We start from the raw sequence: 7,582 nt of genomic DNA on the forward strand, positions 1-7,582 counted from the left end.
CCTTCTCTCAGCTAATCACCGCTCTAACGACACCTCCTATTCTTGCACATTTCGACCCCGATGCTCCTACAGAAGTGCGAACAGACGCGAGTGGTCACGGAATTGGTGCAGTTTTGGCACAAATTCAGCGGGGCAACGACCGTGTAATCACGTACGCAAGCCGTCTGCTTTCTAAGTCTTAACGCAATTATTTTATAACAGAACGGGAATGTCCCACTCTTGTTTGGGCGGTTTCGAAATTCCGTCCTTACTTGTATGGCTGCCCTTTCCGTGTCATCATAGATCATCACGCGCTGTGTTGGCTTTCTTCTCTGAAGGACCCCACTGGACGACTTGGTCGTTGGGCATTACGCCTAAAGGAGTATTCCTAGTCAGTTGCTTATAAGTCTGCACATCTCCATCTGGACGCCGATTGCTTATCCCGCTACCCTGTTGATCAGCCTGACGAACAAGACATCGAGCCTAGCCTCAGCGTCATGTCAAAGTCCCAGTTTCTTCAGATTGGTGATGAACAACGTCGTGATGTTTCTCTGCGACAACTTATTGACGGTCTCGAATCTGCTCCGAATGACACGTCACTTCGCATGTGCGTCCTCCTGAATGGCACGCTGTACCATCGTAGCCTCCAGCCAGATGGCCCTGAGCTCCTTCTTGTCGTGTCGAAATATTTGCGTTCAACCATGCTGCACGAGCTTCACGATGAACCAACTGCTGGTCTTCTGAGTGCATCTCGGACGTACGACCGCGTGCGTCACCGATTCTTTTGGCGCGGTCTCGCCCAGTCTGTTCGCCGTTACGTGTCCTCCTCCGATAAATGCCAAAGTAGGAAGCGACCTACTGCGCCTCGGCGAGACTTTCTTTCGTGTTCGTAAAGATCTTCTCGGTCCTTTTCCCGAGTCGAAATCGGGCAACAACTACGCGACTAGGTATGCCATCACTCGAGCGCTCCCCACCAGCACCACTATTGACGTTGCGGACTTTTTGCTCTACGACATCATCCTACACCATGGCGCTCCTCGCCAATAACTCACGGATCGCGGCCGCGCATTTTTTCCCGCGTAATCGACGATCTTCTGCGCTCTTCCTCGACGCACCACAAGCTGACTACTTCCTACTATCCCCAAACAAATGGCCTCACCGAACGGCTAAATCGAACCCTCACGGACATGCTCGCGATGTATGTGTCCTCCGACCACCATGACTGGGACCTGGCACTACCTCACGTGACCTTCGCGTACAATTCTTCGCGCCACGACACTACTGGTTATTCACCCTCTTATCTGCTTTATGGCCGTGATCCAAAGTTACCACTCGACACCCTACTACCAACCACTACAACACCGTTAACCGAATATGCACGCGACACTATTCTTCGTGCCGACCATGCACGTCAGATTGCCCGCTCTAGACTTTCGGCTTCGCAAGCCACACAGAAAGCCATCTACGACCGCCGGCATGCTTACGTTCACTTCTCACCCGGTCCTCTTGTTCTCCTTTGGGGCCCAGTTTGTCGAGTTGGCTTATCAGAGAAGTTGCTGTCTCGCTACATGGGTTCTTACCGTATCACCTGCCAGGTAACCGACGTAACCTATGAGATTATTCCTGCATCTAAGACCACAAGCCTGCCTGCAACCACACCCAATGATGTTGTGCACGTCAGCAGGCTAAAACCTTACCACCTGCCTACTGAAGACCAAAGTTAATCTGCACCGAGACGGTGCTTTTACCGCCGGGGGGGGGTAATGCTACGTATCTGACATATCAGCGGTCAAAAGACGACAACGAGGAAGTGGTCTGTCGGTTGTGCGTGCAGTCTTCCATCTTAGTCGACGCCATACGCACCAGTTTGAATATAGATTTTAAATAGGCACGCCTCGTGTCATTTTTGCGTAACAATATTTAGAATGTATATTGAAACTGATGCGTATAGCATCGACTAAGAAAGATGGAGGACAGCACGCACAACCCACAGACCATTTCCTCATTGTCATCTTCTCCGCCCTGATATGTCAGTTACGTAGCATTTCCCCCCACCCCGGCAATAAGAGCACCGTCTCGTTGCACATTATTTAGGTTCTTCAGTATGCATGTAGTAAGGTTTTAGCCTGCTGACGTGCACAATATTACTGGTTGTGGTTGCACGTGGGCTTGTGGTCTAAGATGCGGGAATGATCTCATATGTGACGTCGGTTACATGGCGGATGATACGGTAAGGACCCTTGTAGCAAGACAACAACTTCTCTGATAAGCCAACTCGATGAACTGGGCACCACAGGAGAACGAGAGAACCAGGTGAGAAGCAAACGTCAACATGCCGGCTGTCACAGATGGCTTTCTGTGTGGCTTGCGAAGACGAAAGTCTAGAGTGGGCGATCTGACGTGCGTGGTCGCGCCAAGCAATAGCGTCGCGTGCATATTTGGTTGACGGCGTTGTAGTGGCCGTAAGTAGGGTGTCGAGTGGTGATGTCGGATCGCGGCAAAAGGGTGAATAACGAGTGGTGTCAAGGCGCGAAAAACTGTACGCGAAGGTCACGTTAGGTAGCACCAGGTCCCAGTTATGTTGATTGCAGAGGACACATACATCACGAGCATGTTCGTGAGGGTGCGATTTAGGCGTTGAGTTAGGCCATTTGTTTGGGGATGGTAGGAAGTGGTCAACTTGTGCTGCGTCGAGGAAAAGCGCAAAGGATCGTCGATTACTCGGGACCAAAATGCGCGGCCGCGATTCGTTAGTAATTGATGAGAAGCGCCATGGTGTAGGATGACATCGTGAAGCAAAAAGTCCGCACCGTCAGTAGCGGTGCTGGTGGGGAGTGCTCGAGTGATGGCCTACCTAGTCGCGTAGTCTATAGCAATGGCAAACCACTTGTTGCCCGATTTAGACTCAGGAAAAGGACCGAGAAGATCTATACGAACACGGAAGAAAGGTTCGGCTGGGATGAAGATCGGTTGAAGAAATCAAGCCGGGGCGCTGTAGGTCGCTTCTTACGATGGCATTTATTGCAGGAGGACACGTAACGGCGAATGGACCTGGCGAGACCGCGCCTAAAGAAGCGGCGTCGCACAAGGTCGAACGTATGAGATACACCCAGATGACCAGCAGTCGGTTCATCGCGAAGCTCGTGCAGCATGGTTGAACGCAAATGTTTTGGCACAACAACAAAGAGCTCAGCTTTATATTTCTGGAGGCTATGACGGTACAGCGCGCCTTTCAGGAGGACGTACATGCGAAGCGACGCGTCGATCAGAGCAGATTCGAGACGGTCAATAGGTTATCGCAGGGAAACATCACGACGTTGTTCATTACCAACCTGAATAAACTGGGATATCGACAGGACGCTGAGGCTTGGCTCGATGTCTCATTCGTCAGGCTGATCAACAGGGTTGCGGGATAAGCAATCGGCGTCCAGATGGAGACGTCGAGACTTATAAGCAACCGAGTAGGAATACTCCTGTAGGCGTAATGCCCAATGGCCAAGTCATGCAGTGGGGTCCTTCAAAGCAGAAAGCCAACACAGTGCGTGATAATCTGTGATGACACAGAAAGGGTGGCCATACAAGAAAGGACGGAATTTCGAAACCGCCCAGACAAAGGCGAGACATTCCCGTTCTGTTATAGAGTAATTGCGTTCAGACTCTGAAAGCAAACGGCTTGCATACGCAATTACACGGTCGTTGCCCCGCTAAATTTGCGCCAAAACTGCACCAATTCCGTGTGTTCGCACTTTTTTAGGCACATTGTGGTCGAAATGTGCAAGAATATGAGGTGTCGTTAGAGGGTTGATTAGATGAGAGAAGGCCTCAGCTTGAAGAGGGCCATAACAAAATGGAACATCTTGTTTGAGAAGGTCGGTGAGTGGCCATGCGATTGCTGCAAAGTTTTTCATGAACCGGCGAATGCAGGAGCAGAAGCCCACGAAACTGCGAACTTCATGAACAGAGCGTGGGACTGGGAAATTTGTTACAGCGCGTACTTTCACCGGGTCTGGTCGTACGCCAGAAGCGTCAACAAGGTGACCCACACACTGTAGTCTGATGAAGACTGAAGCGACACTTCGAGGAATTGAGCTGAGCCGGCCCGTCGAAATATTGACATAATGGTCGAAAGGTGTTCAAGGTGGGTTGCAAAGGTAGGTGAGAAAATGATCACGTCGTCCAGGTAACACAAACATGTCGACCATTTAAATCCTTGTAGGAGCGTGTCCATCAGTCTCTCGAAGGTCGCTGGAGCATTGCAGAGACCGAAGGGCATGACCTCAAAATTGGTAAAGACCCTCAGGGGTAACGAAGGCGGTCTTTTCTCGGTCCATGTTATCTATGGCAATTTGCCAGTAGCCAGATCGGAGGTCGAGAGATTAAAAAAAGGTGGCGCCATAGAGGCAATCGAGGGTATCGTCAATGCGTGGTAGAGGGTACCCGTCTTTTTTGGTAATTTTGTTGAGGTGGCGATAATCAACGCAGAAACGTTATGAGCCGTCTTTGTTCTTCAGTAATACCACGGGAGGTGCCCAAGGGCTCGTCGATGGTTCGATTACGTTCTTCGTAAGCATTTTGGCCACTTCCTGTTGAATCACTTCTCGCTCGGACGCTGACACGTGGTACAGCCGACGGCGCAGAGTCACCAGTGTTGAATCGGTAAGTGACAATTTTAGTCTAGTTCAAGGGACAATCGTCGGTGTCAAAAATGTCACTGTATGAGGTCGAAACCTGGCAGAGAGCGTCGGTCTGGTCAGGCGAAATCTCCGATCAAATCATGTTTCGAAAAATAGCATCGTCTGGGCTGGGTGACAGTGAGACTGATACATCATCTGAGCATCATCTGAGCTGGGTATCAGGAGCCGATACAGTGAGAACACTGACATCGTCCTCTGTTGTAGCAGTTAGCTGGGCTAGAGACATCTCGCAGGGCAACACTTGAGGGCTGAAACCAAAGTTAAGGAGCGGAAGGAACATACCGTTATCCGCTATGGCCGCGATGGTATGGGGCACAGTAACACATCGCGTCAGCCGAACGTCAAGTTCGGCTGACGCGATGTGTTACTGTGCCCCATACCATCGCACCATAGCAGCGTGTTGGGTGCAGCGCAATTAATGCGGCTAATGTAGAGCGCGTAGCCAATTCCCGGCCCGCCAACTTGCGAAGCCGATCGGTTCCTCGAAGGCGAACGCGGAAGACCCCGACCATGGGAAAGAAAGGAGACTTCTTCGTTCGCACAGTCCATGAGCGGAGCCGTCAAGGTCGCCCCCGTGCGGGATTAGAAGGGGGAAGCTTGCTCGGAAAAGCGTCTGGCAAGAGGTAGGTCACGCGCCACCATCTCCGTTTAAGCCATTGTTGGCATGCAGGCGTGTCATTGAGAATGACGCAGGGACGCGACCACTTGGCTGACCGAGACAGTGGTGGCAGGGAAACGACCATAATCTCCCTCACTGTTGTTAGGATGTCGGGGCGCCTCGCTGTCGCATGCACACCTGGTAAGCGCACGGAGCCCAACGGTGTACCCACCGCTCTTAACGAGGCTTCCAGGAAGCAACACTTAATGAGAGAACTGACGGAGCTCGAGCGTGAAAACGGCTGCCGACGGAAGTCGGCCGACGGAGGCAGCACGGCCTGGCATGGGAGAGAGTGTCACACGCGCAGAACCTATCTCTTTGCGCGTTTTATTTGGTAACGTGGTTTTAACCAATGTAGTACCTGTTACGAAGGTGCTTCTGCGATTGGTTGCGATGATGCGAGTCCCAACATGTGATTGGTGTTTGTAAAGACTCTTTGTTCAACCGAGGGTTGAAAAGAGGATGTTTGAATTTGAAATGAGAGCGGATGTTCGGGCTTGGACTCGGGCAGTAGCCTGAGGCCGCAATTAAGCGTCTCTTCACCGGACTACGGCTCTTCCTTCGCGCTGCCACCGTGCACTCGAGTCATCGAGGGGACCCATTCCGAACCTCAAACATCTTCTCTCCTTAGCTAGTGTTGAAGCTAGTCGAGGAGGAGGAAATTAACTGGCGCAGTCGACAGGATAGGGGAGCCCGCTGCGAGGAAGGTGCTGATGTCCGGGAAGCTGACAAGACGCATGCTGCTTCGGGACCTGCTGGTGCGCTGCGAAAAGCAGCATTGACAGTCGGTACGAGCCTGCTGGTCAACACTGGAGCCTAGAGTTCGGCTGTGCGTCAGTGAACGAAAGCAGAGCCAAAGGTCGTCGTTGACCGACGGACTTACCAAAGAGGAACTGCAGGGTGCTGCTTCAGGAGCAGAGCAGCAGGGACAGTCGATGTGACAGACTGAGTCAGTGACAGGGGTGATCGGGCGAAGACCTGCTGCATTAGAAGCAGTCATCGCACATAGCGTTGGTGACGAGACGGACGCAGTTCCAGCTGTCAAGTGCATCGGGCGACGCATCACTGCAAGGTGAGGCCTGCTTTGTGCTCTCTCGGGGCCCTCATTTTTTTTAACTGAATGCACTTGTGTTCAGGCACACTCTGGGAGATGGCGGATTCAGAGCGAGGTGTCATGGAAGGTGACAGTGAGAATGAATTGGATCGCACCCGCGAGTTGCAGCTTGAGATAGAAGTGTTAAAGCTCAAGCTTGAGCTAGAGAAAGGGAACTCATCACGTGCGTTGTTAGAGGAGTCGGAAAACCGGAACCAGCATGCTAGTATTGCATGGTACGCGAAAGAGCTGAAAGCAGTCCTAGTGCCCATGCCCAGTAGTGAGCCGATGATTCAGGCTTGGTTCAAGAACGTGGACACTCTTTTTGCAGCGCTGAGCATTCCTGAGGAAATTCAGGGCACGAGTCTGTTGCCATTCTTAACCGACAAGATGCGTACGCTCGTTGCCAATCAGGCAGAAGCTGGGGTAACGCCGTATTCAGATTTAAAGTCGATGGTACTAAGGGAGCTGAGAATGACTCCGACCGAGTACCGGCGAATGTTCCTGGAAATCAAACGAGGGGCAGAAGAATCGTGGAGTCAAGTGATGGCGCGCCTGGAGACCATGTTTTATTTACTACGTTAGAAGTAGAAAAGTGGAGATATTTGAAGGTCTTCAGGAGCTGCTGATAGCTGACAGGCTAAAACAGTTAATGCCAGATAATCTCCGCTCGCTAGCAACTCAGCAAAAAGTAAAGGGTTGGTTGAGGCCCAAGGATATTGCGGAGTTGGCCGCCAATTTTGAAAAAAGCCTCGACAGCAGGCAGGGCAATTACCGCTGTGCAGAAACAGGAACGTTCAATTATGGGCCGCAATCGAAACCCTTTGCTAGAACGAATTGCAGCCCCAAATCAGGATCGTGTTTTGGCTGCGGAAAACAGGGTCACCTTCAGAGGTACTGCGAACTTTCCCGTGAGACTGCTGCTAATACAGCTGAAGTTTTAAGCATGGCATCCCAGAAGAAGCGATTATGGGTAAGCCGTACCGCACCATTGCGACAATCTGCGATTATGAAAAGCTCGCTGATGAGGGATCCGCAGATTGAGATCCTCGTGGGAAACAAGCCAACTTTCGCACGCGTTGATTCAGGTGCGGATGTGACAGTGGTACGTGAGAATGAAGTGTCCGCTGATAGTTTGGGTCAGAGTAGCGGCACAAT

This window comes from Rhipicephalus microplus, unplaced genomic scaffold (genome assembly GCF_043290135.1).
Source record: "Rhipicephalus microplus isolate Deutch F79 unplaced genomic scaffold, USDA_Rmic scaffold_13, whole genome shotgun sequence".
Lineage (NCBI taxonomy): Eukaryota > Metazoa > Arthropoda > Arachnida > Ixodida > Ixodidae > Rhipicephalus > Rhipicephalus microplus.